The sequence below is a fragment of the Stomoxys calcitrans genome, chromosome 4 (genome assembly GCF_963082655.1).
Source record: "Stomoxys calcitrans chromosome 4, idStoCalc2.1, whole genome shotgun sequence".
Classification (NCBI taxonomy): domain Eukaryota; kingdom Metazoa; phylum Arthropoda; class Insecta; order Diptera; family Muscidae; genus Stomoxys; species Stomoxys calcitrans.
Window position 1 is genome coordinate 45,978,842 of NC_081555.1, and position 15,504 is coordinate 45,994,345.

The window sequence follows — 15,504 nt, forward strand, 5'->3', positions numbered from 1 at the left end:
ACAAATGGGCCATAACGGTTCAGATTTGGATGTAGCCTCCATATAAACCGATCCCCAGTTTTGTCTTCTTGAGTCCCTACAGACTTCAATTTTTATACGATTTGACAAAAATTTGACACAAGGACTTCCTTTCTGACTTTCAACATCAGTGCCGAGTATGATCTAAATCAGTCTATATGCTGATGTACCCCTTCATAAACCGATTGCCGGATTTGACTTCTTGAGCACCTAGAAGCATACAAATGCAAATTTGCCCACAAACATTCCTTTAAGGAACAGGAATGGAAAGTGCAAGGCAAAGTACCTCACAAATGTCGCTAGCATTAGAAGGGGAAAACCACCGCTGATTTTTTTTTCTGTGTAATGTTATGATTTTTTATACCTAATGCCGAAGGATGGCATTCTGTTTGCAACACATCGAAATAGTCATATCCGACCCTATAAAGAATATATATAGGGTCGTCTGTCTGTTGAAATCACGCTACAGTTCTTAAAGATTGAGATATTGAGCTGAAACTTTGCACAGATTCTTCTTTTTGTCCATAAGCAGGTTAAGTTCGAAAATGGGCTATATCGAACTATATCTCGATATAGCCCCAATATAGACCGATCCTCCGATTTAGGGTCTTAGGCCCATAAAAGGCGCATTTATTGTCCGATGTTCCCAAAATTTGGGACAGTGAGTTGCGTTAGGCTCTTCGACATCCTTCTTCAATTTGGCCCAGATCGGTCCAAATTTGGATATAGCTCCGATATAGACCGATCTCTCGATTTAAGGTTTTGGGCCCATAAAAGGCGCATTTATTGTCCGATGTCGCCGAAATTTGGGACAGTGAGTTAAGTCAGGTTCCTAGCCATTTTCCTGGAATATGACACAAATCGGTCCAGATTTGGATATAGCTGCCATATAGACCGTTCTCTTGACATTAGGTATTGAGCCCATGAAAGGCGCATTTATCGTCCGATTTTGCCAAAGTTTGGGACAGTGAGTTGTGTTAGGCCCTTCGACATCCTTCTTCAATTTGGACAAGATCGGTTCAAATTTGGATATAGCTGGCATATAGAGCGATCTCTCGATTTAAGGTTTTGGGCCCATAAAAGGCGCATTTATCGTCCGATTTTACCAAAATTTGGGACGGTGAGTTGTGTTAGGCCCTTTGACGTTCTTCTTCAATTTGACCAATCCTCCTATTTAGGGTTTTAGGCCCATAAAAGGCGCATTTATTGTTCAATTTCACCGAAATTTGGGTCAGTGAGTTGTATAAGACCCTTCGACATCCCTCTTCAATTTGTGGCGCAGATCGGTTCACATTTGGATATAGCTGCCATATAGATCGATCTCTTGATTTAAAGTCATGGCCCCATAAAAGGCGCATTTATAATCCGATTTCGCTAAAATTTGGCACAGTGACTTATGTTCGGGTTATAATTGGATATGGCTACCATAAAGACCAATATTTTGGTCTTTTTGGTAGCCATCGTAGCGCAGAGGTTAGCATGTCCGCCTAAGACGCTGAACGCTTGGGTTCGAATCCTGGCGAGATCATCAAAAAAAAAAATTCAGTGGTGGTTTTTCCCTCCTAATGCTGGCAACACTTGTGAGATAATATGTCATGTAAAACTTCTCTCCAAAGAGGTGTCGCACTGCGGCACGCCGTTCGGACTCGGCTATAAAAAGGAGGCCCCTTACCATTGAGCTTAAACTTGAATCGTACTGCACTCATTGATATGTGGGAAGTTTGGCCCTGTTCCTTAGTGGAATGTTCATGGGCAAAATTTGCATTTGCAAATTGAACAATGACTCAATATTCGTGTCGAATTTGGTCCAAATCGGACCATATTTTGATAAAGCTGCTATGGGGGCATAAATTATGCAATTTACCGGACTATGACGATAGTTGGTTTACATTTATACCCGAGGTGGTGGGTATCCAAAGATCGGCCCTGCCGAACTTAACGCATTTTTACTTGTTTTTATATTTTCCTGATACTACCGACCATGAAATCATTTTTATGCCCTCTACCATTGGATAGGGGTATACATGTTCCGTCATTCCGTTTGTAACACATCGAAATATTCATCTGACTTCACAAAGAATATAGTCTTAATCGTCTTGACATTCAAAGTCGATTTAGCCTTGTCTGTTCCTTTGTTCGTCCGTCCGCCCGTCTGTCGAAAGAATGCTAAATTTCGAAGAAATATAGCTTGGCTCTTGAAATTTTGCATGAATGCTTCATTTTAGGGTAGGTCGGTTAGGATCATAAATGGGCTATATCGGTTCATGTTTTGATGTACTTTACTTTAATTGGCTATAACAAAACATGTGTTCCACCAGCCGAACGTAGAATACCATTCCAAGCTCCTCGATCTTCTACGCTCATTCCAAAAATTATTTATAAATACATAAATTATCCTTAGTTTGGCTATAAAGAGACACCGGGTAAAGAACTTGACAAATTCGATCCATGGTGAAAGGTATATAAGATTCGTCCCGGCCAAGCTTAGCACTTACTCGTTTCATATTAGTTTAGTATTTCCCCTTCCAACAACCCCATCAAAAATTAAGCAGCAATCATTTTCAGCAAACAACAGACTTTTCAGCAGTTAGACTGATGGTTCTGACATTGCAAACATTTAGCTACGACAGCAGAATTACTGCTGTAAAAGCAGTAAATTAACTACTTACAGTCAGCAGACAGTGTTTGCTATTATCAGCAAGCTTTTTCTATGAGTGTAGATTTCAACGTTATTAAAGTCTTCAAATGTGTTTGTTCACTTAAACTTGCAGAATAAATTTTAAGTTTCGGTAAATATATCACACTTGCAATGACTTTACATTCAACATAAAAATACCAGTTAATTAAATTTTATTTTTTACCAGGATTTATTAGCTTTATGATCATTTTTAATTTTTGTCGGAAAAATTTGATTATTGTTTGGTGAGAAAATTCCAAAATGTGTCAACAGCTAATACCATCAATTGATGCTGATGAAAACAATGTGCCACCTATCATCATTCCGGATGAAATAGAAGCGCCTGAACGAGAAAACCGTCCAACCGTTGATGATATCATTGATAATATCCTTAGAAGTGATATACAAATTGACTTTCGAATCATTGGGAGCAACGATCCGGAGGAAAATACTCGTACAAATCAATCGGAAGTTCCTTCAAGTGCTAGTTCTGAAGTCGTTGACTTTTCAAGATCTGCAGCAAATGTGATGTATGAGAATAATGACGAAAATCCTCAAAATCCTGCAGCAAACTTTAATGGACACCATGCCTCTCCTAATCGGAGACGTCAAAGACGAAGACAACATCGACGTGTAAACAGGAGACTTTATCGAAACATGAGATCCCTAAAAAGGCATCTAAAGACGGCCTTACGAATGATACATCGATTACAGTCGACTTATGAACGATTTAATGGTCTCATTTGATTGCAACGAGTAGAAAGCTTTCCCTAATAAAAATTTTTATGAAAATTTTGCGTTTTGTCTTCACTTAACGTAAAAGATACTCTCTGAAAACCTCGAAATCTGCCGGCAGGAGGGAAGAAAGAGAAACACTTACTCTTTATGAGTTGAAGAAAGAGCAGTGGCAATGATTTCAAATGGGGTTAAGGGTAAAATCTTTTTTGCACACCAACTTGAAATAAATAAATTTTTTTACACTAACGATGAAAACCCAAAACCAAAAACTCTTTGATGGCATAAGTGTTCCGTTAGCCGCAAATGATTACTCGTTTGCCGGACCAATATTTCTCTTGTGTCTATCCTACTAGAGAGAATTAGTGAGTTTTTGTGCGTATAGAACAGTGATGGGCAAAAATACTCACAATACTGCACATTTCTTGTAAGTACATAAGAATCTCAAGCAAGGCCATGGGCTTGCACATAATTGCAACTGTGTGATCGTCACTGATATAGACACATTATCACAAACAATTTTTTTTTCTTTTTTGTTTTGACTGAGCAAACATATTAATGAAATTTTTTCGTGAAACGCGTGATCATATGGAGGTGTTGTTCTTTAACCTTTCATGGATAACAAATTACAAAAGTTCACCCAGAGATGTCCAAAAGGCCCATTTAGGAATAAAGAAATGTCGATTCTTGCATATTTTCAATATTTTCGGAAAGTCATCTCCATTAAGAAGTTTATGACGACTTGAGGTATTTTACACAAACTTTTCTGTTTTAAGATATTGTAGAAAAACCCCATGTTACCGATTTCCGTAGTGTATCTTATAATTATGATTGTTCTGATGAAGTTTGTTCCTTTTGCGCTTTCATTTAACGACAACTTTTCATTGTTGGTCTTGTCTACAAATGTTCGAAATACAGCCCCCAAAGTTTATCAAAACGTTCCATTTCATGTGTTTGTGTTGCAGTTAAGCAAATGCTGATTACATGGGTGATTTGTGCTTCCCTTTAACATTCCAAACCAAGGGGCAAACCACGACCTTCATGGTGGTCCTCAGAACTGGTAGGTCTAAGAGAGGGCTGCAGAAAACTCTTCAACAGGGCGAAAACCATAAGAGCACCACACGATTGGGCCGTCAATAAGTCTGAGCTAAGAAAATACATGCCCGAGCTGCAAAAAGCTCAGACCAAAACCTGTATGAAATTCTGTAACTCCGTGGAGGATACATCTGAGGCCGCTAGGCTAATGGTAGGTTACATTCATCAGCCAGAGAGTGTATGGACAATGTCTAGAAAAACACTAGAAACACTCGTTGATACACATTTCCCATGAAACTCTGAAACTTCTAGAAAACGTTGCGCCAGAAGATGTCATTACTGGTATGCATTCGTCGGATGTTATTGGGGAAATTGTGTCTGAGTCGAATATCCTTTGGACGATAAAAAGTTTCGACTACCTTCAGTCACCAGGAGCTGGTAATGTATCGCCAATTGAAATACAAGCTGTGTCCGATCGACGGGCTGATTGACTTAGAGAGATATACTCTATGTCGGATATAGGTGTAAAATGGAGGGTTATTTAATTCCAAAAGTAGGAAAACCTTACCAAACGAAGGCGAGAGAGCTTCGTCTTACTAGTCTGTCATCGTTTATGCTGAAGATTCTCGAGAGCTATTGTCCTCACGCTGTCAATGAATACACAATGGTTGCATTTCTTGACATTGAGAGTGCTTTCAATATTGTACAGACTACGTTAATCATGAGGGAATTTCTATGCTTGATCGTCTCGACGTTCTGAGTCGATCTAGCCAGGTCGAGCATGTTAAGTTAGCCGCTTGAAATTTTGCACAGATACTTCTTGTTGATGTAGGTTGTTGGTGATTGGGACATATCGGTTTAGATTTAACCGATCACCCAATTTGATTTCTTGAGCCCTTGGAATTTCGGTCTATGACCTGATATAGTTCCCATATAAACCGATCTCCCGATCTGACTACTCGAGCCGCAATTTTTGTCGAATTGGGCTGAAATTTTGCATGTGGTGTTCCTTTATGACTTTCAACAATTGTGTCAAGTACGGTCGAAATCGGTCCTGATATTTCTCTCATATAAATCGATCTCCCGATTTGACTTCTTGAACCCTTACAAGCCGACATTTTTTTGGCCGATTTGGCTGAAATTTTATATTTAATGTTCTGTTACGACTTTCAGTAACTGTGCCAAATACGGTCCAAATCAGTCTATAACATGATATAGCTCCCATGTAAGCCTGGAAGTCAAATCGGGAGAATGGTGTATATGGGAGCTATATCAGATTATAGACCGATTCGGACCGTACTTGACACAGTCATTCGAAATCATAATAAAATACAACATGCTGAATTTCAGCCAAATTGGGCCAAAATTGGTTTGTAAGGGCTCAAGAAGTCAAATCGGGAGATCGGTTTATATGGGAGCTATATCAGAATATAGACCGATGTGAACCGTACTTGACACAGTTGTTAGAAGTCATAGTGGAACACCACATGCAAAATTTCAGCCAAATTGGCTTGTAAGGGTCCGAGAAGTCAAATGGGGAGATCGGTTTATATATGAGCTACACAGTTATTCGAAATAGTAATAAAATACAACATGCTAAATGCAAGTCCAATCGGACAAAAATTGCGGCTTGTAAGGGTCCGAGAAGTCAAATCGGGAGATCGGTTTATAAGGGAGCTATATCTTAATCTGAACCGATATAACCCTTTTGCAATCCTCGACGACCTACGACAATATTAAGTATCTGGGCAAAATTTCAAGCGGCTAGCTTTACGCGTTCGACCGCTATCGTGATTTCGACAGACGGACATGGTTAGATCGACTCAGAACGACGATAAAATCAAGAATATATATACTTTATGGGATCTAAGACGAATGTTTCGAGGTGTTACAAACCAAATGACTAGACTAGTACACCCCCATCCCATGGTGGTGGGTATAAAAATGAAAATTCAACCACAAATGCCTTCATAAATAGCAAAATACGAAGCAGATCTCGGTCAAAATTGCCAAAACAAACAAATAACAAGTAAAAGCGTGCTAAGTTCGGCAGGGCCGAATCTTATATACCCTCCACCATGAATCGCATTTGATCTTAGGCAAAAAATATATAAGAAAAGATTTTCTCTGCTATTAGAGCGATACCAAGATAGGGTCCGGTTTGGACCACAATTAAATTAAATGTTGCAGACCTGTATAAAATGTCAGCCAATTCGAATAAGAATTGCGACCTTTGGGGGCTCAAGAAGTAAAATAGAGAGACCGATTTATATGGGAGCTGTATCGGGCTATAGACCGATTCAGGCCATAAAAAAACGTATGTTGATGGTCATGAGAGAATCCGTCGTACAAAATTTCAGGCAAATCGGATAATAATTGCGACCTCTAGAGGCTTAAGATATCAAGATCCCAGATCGGTTTATATGGCAGCAATATCAGGTTATGAACCGATATTGCTGCCATATGAACTTTTTGGACATCATAACAAAACACGGTGTGCAAAATTTCATTCAAATCGGATAAGAATTGCGCACTCTAGAGGCTCAAGAAGTCAAGACCCCAGATCGGTTTATATGGCAGCTATATCAGGTTATGAACCGATTTCAACCATACTTGGCGCAGTTGTTGGATATCATAACAAAACACGTCGTGCAAAATTTCATTCCAATCGGATAAGAATTGCGCCCTCTAGAGACTCAAGAAGTCAAGACCCAAGATCGGTTTATATGACAGCTATATCAGGTTATGAACCGATTTGAACCATACTTGGCACACTTTTTGGACATCATAACAAAACACGGTGTGCAAAATTTCATGCCAATCGGATAAGCATTGCGCACTCTAGAGGCTCAAGAAGTCAAGACCCAAGATCGGTTTATATGGCAGCTATATCAAAACATGGACCGATATGGCCCATTTACAATACCAACTGACCTACACTAATAAGAAGTATTTGTGCAAAATTTCAATCGGCTAGCTTTACTCCTTCGGAAGTTAGCGTGCTTTCGACAGACAGACGGACGGACGGACAGACGGACGGACATGTCTAGATCGACATAAAATGTCGCGACGATCAAGAATATATATACTTTATGGGGTCTCAGACGAATATTTCGAGTAGTTACAAACAGAATGACGAAATTAGTATACCCCCATCCTATGGTGGAGGGTATAAAAACGCTTTAAGTTTGGCCGTTGGATAGCCATCGCCATGGATAAATTAACCATCCCCTTTTATAACAACTCCACTACCATATCCATATTAATATACAAATGGAGGCTGGTCTGGATCATATTTGATTCAGGTCGCAAGAACTCGTTTACAAGTCACAGTTTCAGCGAAATCGAGCAACAAATACGCTTTTTATGGGATTAACACCCGTATTTGAAAGATCGATATTTATAGCAACTATATTTTAATCAGTCTGATTTGGACCATATGCCGGTCGGATGACCGGATGCTTAATACAAGTCACTGTATTACATTCCAGCATAATCGGGTTATAAATGCAGCTTTTATGGGATTAGGCCCTCAATGGGGAGATCAGTCTATACAGCAGCTATATCTGAGTAAAGACCGATCTGAACTATATTACAGTTGGATATCGGGAGGCTTAAATCAACTCGCTTTTTCAAATTTCAGCGAAATCGGATAATAATTCCGGCTTTTTGGGGCTGAAGACTCTAAATCAGCAGATCGGTCTATGTGACAGCTATGTCTAAATATGTTCCGATCAGAACTTTATTTGAGTCGGATGTCGGGAAACTTAAAACCACTCACTATATCTAATTTAATCGAAATCGGATAATAAGTGCACCAGTTATGGGCTTAAGACCTTTAACCGACATATCGGTCTAAATGGCAGCTATATCTAAATATGGTCCGATATAGGCCGTATTTGGTTTGAATATCAGGGCCCCGATATTCAAACCAAATGTCAGCGAAATCGGACAAAAAATGGGACTTTTAAAAGCTTAAGACCCTTAATCGTCAGATCGGTCTATATGGCAGCTATGTCCTAATATAGTCCGGTTTGTCCCATTTAAGAACTTAACCTGCGTATAGAAGAAATACGATTCTGTGCAAAACTTCAACTGTGCCGTGATTACAACTGACGGACACACGGACAGGCAGGCGCACGGACATCGTGAAATCCTTAGAATTTTACGGCGATCATCGATTGCAAACGGAATGACTAAATGAATATACTCCCTATCCTATGGTGGTGGGTATAAAAATAGAAGACGAATATTTCCGAAACCATACGAGATATTGTAGACTTCAAACGGTTTTTGTAGGGATTTTGGAGCACTATTCAGCAATTTTTTTTGATATCAGACCACAAACGAAGATTTGGCTTCCCAAACAAATTTTCGAAATTTCGAAGTGACCTACCTTCGGGGCAACCCAGGGCAATAAAATATTGCACACAATATCGCTAACACCTCAGCTCTACCCGTTCCAAATTTCAAAGTCATATATCTACTCGTTCTCACACGACATATTTTTTACTAGTTTTTTTCGGTTCTATCCCATTGTGCGACAGTCTTCATCAATGGATGGGGCAGCAAATTCGTAGGCAAGTCTAAAGGCACGTCGTACTACGGGAGCAAGACTGTCTTTTTTAAGATTGGGAAGGCAAGTACAGGTAAAGATCCTATTATTGAGACATCAGTCAGTGCTGTAGCTGGACGACGAGACCATCAATGACTTCCGAGCCAAGCCAATTTGGCTGAAATTTAGCATATAGTGTTTTGTTATGCCTTCCAACAACTGTATCAAGTACGATCCGAATCGGCCTATAAACGATATAGCTCCCGACTTGACTTCTTGAATCCCTGGAATCCGTAATTGTTGTTCTATTTGGCTGAAATTTTGCATGTATTTTTCTGCTATGACTTCTCACAACTATATCATGTACGGTCCAAATCGGGGTTCGACCTGATATACCTCCCATATAAAGAGATCTACCGATTTGATTTCTTGACCCCTTGCAAGCAACAATTTTCGTCCGATTTGGCAGAAATTTTGCCTATAGTGTTCTGTTAAGACTTCAAACCGCTTTGCCAAGTTCGGTTCAAATCGGTCTAAAACCTGGTATAGCTTCCATACAAACCAATCATTCAATTACCCTTGTTCGGATCCTAGAAGCTTTAATTTTTGCCTGGTTTGCTAGAAATTTGGTATGTAGAGTTAAATTATGCCCTTTAACTTTAGTTTGCGTAAATTTTTTGCAGAATCCATAATGGTGGGTTCCCAAGATTTGACCCGGCCGAACTTGATTCCTCTTTACCTATTCGAAGTTACTTATTAGTATTTAGAGCGGACGACAAGCCGATTACTGGCTTAAGTATATGCCCATTGTAGCATGGGGCGGATTAACATACTCACCCTTTTTTCAACCCATCCTAAACTAACCTAATCTTCATATATTTGACAAATGGTAACCATATCTGTTTCTTGATGGCACAATTTGCAGCCAAAATGTTCAAGTAGTGATTTGTAATGAATTCCAACGTCTGCCTCTAATTTGGTCTGAAACGGTCAATAAACTGGCAAAGCTCCTATACAAAACTATCCCTGATTACACTTTTTCAGCACCTTTAGGACCCAATCCTATCCGAATTAAAAAAAATGTATTTGAGTTCCAGCGGATTTGCTCGCCAATTTATTTTTTACCGCCGTCTTTATAATGCTACAATATTTTATTCTAGCCATTTAATTGAACGATTAGTGAAAAACACCATCAGAAAATCAGCCATAAGAAACATTGCACATGTAGTGCATGAGATTACATTTATTATTTTATCAATTGTTAAATAACCGACTTCCACCTAGAGTAGACAATATCAATTTATTGACTTTTCATTTTATTAAAATTGAGTGACTATGGACACACAGAATAGAATATTTGATTTTCATTTAGAATTCAAATCACCGATCCGAGTCATCTGCCGCACAACACAAATTTAAATGTTGGTGGATGTTGTAACAAACAGCGAACACCAACAAAAGCTCTGTCAAACATTTTCCCAACAGAGTTGGCAGCAGCGCAAGAATACACCTGGAAATGAATATGAGAGCAGAGGGAGAGAGAGAGAATAGAACAGCGCCAAGTTCTCTCTGGCTTGTGGTCAGCATAACAACAACTAATTGTTGGTGGTGGCGTTTATATGCTTGCATGTATTAGTGTTCCCAAAGATAGATGAAGAGAGCTTTAAGAGCGTAAGCCAGAGTATGTCAGAAGGTGTGAGAAGTGAGAGAGCGCCATGAAGGGGCGAGAGAATTACCCTTTGGTGACAGTACATAATTAATTATGTGGTGATGGTGGTGGTGGTGGTGGGACTACTAGTGATGATAGTGGTAGGGTGGCGGTGGTGGGGGCAGTCGTGGCCCGCTTAAGTAGTGAGTGGGTTTGTGCACATTTCTCCGTCCATGCACATATACTACCTTCAAGGTGGACCATTACTACCGGAGACCAAACGACCGACCATAGCAGCAAAAGAACTCTTTTTTTTCTGATGGGGAGTTAAAATGTGAGCACAAGTGACTTTTACTACTATACATATGTATGTAGGAATACATCTCTAAGCGTTTGTATGTACATGAGACAGAAAGAGAGGATTTCAACTGGACGCTATAAGGACATATGTATGTATTTCAATTCATGGTGGAAAGAGTTAAATTGTTTGTGTTCAACCAACTTTACTCTCAATAAATTTCATATGGTCATGCAAACAATAAATATGACAATGCTACATACAAACTTCAAACTTATTAGAAGTACAAATGATACATACTTGCGGCCCACCATGGAAACTTATAGGTAGGGAGTCTGTATCCTTTAGCATTTGGATTTGATAGTCATCGATTATTGTTTTGCATTGAAGACAATAGAGGCTTGAAATAATAGTAGCCCCTTTTTTGTAGTATGTATATGCATACAAACATATATACATAGATAGACTTATTGGACATTGTATATACTAAGTGTGTCCATACACTTCTATATCCTTCTACGGAGATGCGAGTGTCCACACACACTATATTAATGTACGTACTCGCATATCCCATATATAGTGCTCAAAGAAGGAAGGGCTGGTGGCGTATGTGTATATATGTATGAAAGCAAATCGGATACTCATATGTGGCGGCGGAAATCGCAGCCATCACCCACTCAAAGAGTTGACCGAATGAACATCGTACATATGTGGAAGCAGCTCAGTTGCGTCGATGCCGTCGGCTACGCTGACGCAACGCATAGTGAGTGAAACTTTAACAAAACAAAACAAACCAAATGCAAACCACTTACCACAACACCATAGCCAACAACAACAACTCGAACCACCACCCCACCACTCTATCTCTGCATACCCAGCTGTCGGCGAAAACAATCAGATGGACATGGCAAGTGAGAGCATGATGTTATAATGTGTGTGTGTGTGTGTGTAACAAAAGAGAACAGCAGAGAGGAAGTTTGCGAGAGCTTGTGGTAAGCTCTCCTACGCCGGCGTTGACATCGATTTCGGTCTGGAGTATATATCTACCGTGTTTTCTGATTTCCAACTATGAGCCATGCTCATGCATTGCTCTTGCAAGAGAGAGAGCATGCAAAAACGAAAGAGTAATGTCTTATTGAACCAAAACAAAACACAGAACACGCAGAGTACCAAGGAAAGCCAAGCAAAGCATGAAAAAAAAACACACACGAAAAAAAAACAAAACAAACTCCTCTAAATTGTGCTAAAACTACATAAATAAAGCATTGTGACCGTCAAGCATCGTAAGCTGCTGCTTGGATTTTATAATTCGCGCTGAAGAGAAGAAACTTGGCTAGATGTGCGGATGAATGTGCATATACATACATATGTACAATTGTCGGTATGTATGGACGTTGTTTGGATGGGCAGACGGACGGATACGTGTACGGATGGATGAATGAATTGGTTGGCTGCTTGGGCCGCATAGATTGGATGGACAGCAAATAAGAGTTTCTTAGATGCAAACGGTTGGTCGCGTTGTGAGGACGTGATTTTGTTTATTCCGTATGTAAGCGTGACAACGACGGTTAACAAGAGTGTCATTGTGTTTTGTTTGTTGTATCGTGTTTGTTTATTTGAAACCTGGCATTTGGCTCACCCCCACGCCGCCGCCCAAGTGCACCTAATCGCTAATATTTTCGCCTAATATTGCAGATCATTCATACACGCGAACGCGCTCTTTAATGACAAACACTCATACGCACCCCCACATATAGACAGAAACAATAACAAAAAAAAAAAAAACAAAATACTACAATGCGCCGGAATTTGTACTACCATAACAACGGTTTGGAACGACGTTGAACTACAAACAACCATCTGCGCCCCACCCCACCGCACTGATCAACAACACAGCAGCACATTTTTACAACTACAATTGCACAGCGCGCACACACACACACACCCACCCCCCTTTGCAAACATTTATCCACACTCAAGGCACGCACTCAAAGGAGCCTTTGAACAATTCGCAATATTGACGATTGGCGTTTACTATTGCCGCTCTGTTTGTGTTTGCTCAGTGTTCATCGCCACACTACTTGTCGTGTGCTGCGTCTACGGCAACGTAGCCGTTGGCTGCGAAGTAACTGCGTTACGCATAACGGTAACTCGCCTAAGCACTCCTGCCAGTGCTTAGCACTCTGCCGCTGCAAGGCACCGTTATTGTTGTGTGCTTAACAGTCGCCGCCGCTACACCACAACTGCTGCCGCCCGCCATCGTCGTAGCTTCACCACCATCACTTTTTAACTCGATAGTCCACACAGCGACAGACATATTAGCCGCTATCAAAAGACATTCGTGTTCTGAACGCCAAGTGCTTTAGACAGAAGACGAACGCGCGCGCGACTCTGTGTCCACCCACAACAGCATAGCAAGCACAATACACCATCGTAGGTACAACCGTAATATCAATACCACCACCAGCAGCAACAACAACAACAATAAAAACTACGCGTTCGTTCTCATATGGAAACAACAATACCACCTGCCTGTTCGTCGCTTCCTAAATTCCTCTTATCAGTATTAGGAGCAGCAGCTAACAAAACACAACACAACCCTCTCCCGCGCATTCGCCCTCCACCTCACCTCACCGCCCGCATCCCCAACACCCTTCCAATGCCACCGCCACCGCTGCCCCAACAACAACAACAACGCAACCCCCGCGCGTAACCAACAAAACAAAGTCACATTTACAAATTCGCATCAATGCTTCTTAAACGCCGAAAATAAAATTGAATTATCTCCACGTATGTGTCCGCAGTCACTCACAGGACATCGACGTGTTCGGACCTAACTGCAAACCATTGGACTTTTAATTAATTAAAAATTACAACAAACAAAACCACAACTACAACAAAACAAACCATCACCAACCAACTATCTTCTCACTTACTTCGTTGCTCGCTCGCTCGCCGCTAACAGTACGCGCCCACACCCGCAACCCCTACAGCAAACCCTTTCGCGGCTATTCAAATCGCACCTGATTCTGCGGCCAGTCGATGTTCATTTACCACCGCGCGGTGTCAGTGTCCAACTTGGCCAATAACGCTTAACAACTTAAACAGCAATTCCACGCGAATCGATTTCAGTGATACCATCTTCTCTAACTCAAAACACCAACAAATAAACAAACAAAAAAAAAATAATAACTGTGCAAATTAGAAAATTCAAAACAAAACAAAAACCTAGCAAACGTTTTATATTTTTTACCAAAACATAGCAAGCACGGCCTCACCGTCGTCTTTGTCCTCTTCAGTAACAACAACAACAGCATCGTCCAATACATGGAGGATAAAATTGAAACAAAGTGTGCAAGGTTCCTATTGTCTCTCTTCTTACTTTAATAAAAAAAAACACACACACACATACAAGTACGAAACAAACAAAATAAAAACCAAAACAAGCAAGAAAAACCAATCATAAAAGAAAAATAGTTTTAAAACTACACACACACACACACGTTCAAAGCATACGTACGCATTGAAAACCAAAAAAAAAAGAATTTTGCAAAACAAAAAACAAGATTTTGAAATCAATTGAAACACAAAAAAGCTTCCAAAAACCAATTGTGCATACGGGGTAACACGCAATAGAAGGAAAAAAGTGCCGTCGCTGCTACTTTGGAGAGTCCAACATTGCAGCAAGCAGCTGGCCAAGAACCTAGAGGTAGCGCCAACTTATAATAACAACTTCCAGATTACTACAACTGCTGCTGCGTATCACAACCACCAGCAGCGCGTTGGATGAGTACACCGAGGAGCAGTCCTCGTCTCAGTCCCTCGCACTGCTCCTGCCAGTGAAGAAGTGACACTTTTGAAAATCCCTCTGTGAAGTTTGGACAAAAAATGCGAATTAAAATGCCAGCAGTGAGAATTGCGCAAGGTTAGTTACAAACATATTTTCTAAGATTATTCACACATCTATGCGCTAAGTGCTTTAGGACGAAAAGCCAAAGTAGGCTCCACCAAACATTGAATTGCTAATAATTATGGAGTATTAGTGAAAAGTGAATTTTGCATTTTTAAAGGTTGGTGAAGTGTGAACATGATTGTTTCAGTGAAATCCTTATTGTGACAGAGTGAAAACAATCCCGGGGGTTAATTAACACAAAACTCCCCCGCCCCCCTAAATAAGGTGTAAGAGGAACTGAAAATCGAGACCAATACTACAGCGCTTCTAGGTTCTCATGAAATATCATTTGCGAATTTCAACAAGGAGACATTTTTGTACTCTGATACTGAGAATAGTTGTACTCCGATATTCAGTATGGGAAATGTTTTTTACTTTTCCAGCTGTCGAATATTTTTTCCCGGGAAAATCATTTTTAATATTTTTACATACTGTCGCAACCGCATAGCTGTAACACGCTTTAGTGCAAAATACCGCTTTAGTTAAACTCCTTTGGAAGAAACATCCATTTGTGATGTTTTTTAATGCTTTTGAATTCGCTTAAGTGAAATATCGCTTAAATGAAAATTCCGCTTAGCTGGCAAAG

The 15,504-nt window shown here is 40.2% G+C and overlaps 1 long non-coding RNA gene across 1 annotated transcript in view; it reads right to left on the bottom strand.

The window, feature by feature from the left end:
- LOC131996738 (uncharacterized) overlaps positions 1 to 13,983 on the bottom strand; it is a 175,605-nt gene extending 161,622 nt beyond the window's left edge. The window contains exon 1 of the long non-coding RNA XR_009397953.1: positions 13,903 to 13,983. This is a non-coding gene — a long non-coding RNA (uncharacterized LOC131996738). The remainder of the gene's footprint in view (positions 1 to 13,902) is intronic.
- Between the last annotated feature and the right edge of the window lie 1,521 nt (positions 13,984 to 15,504).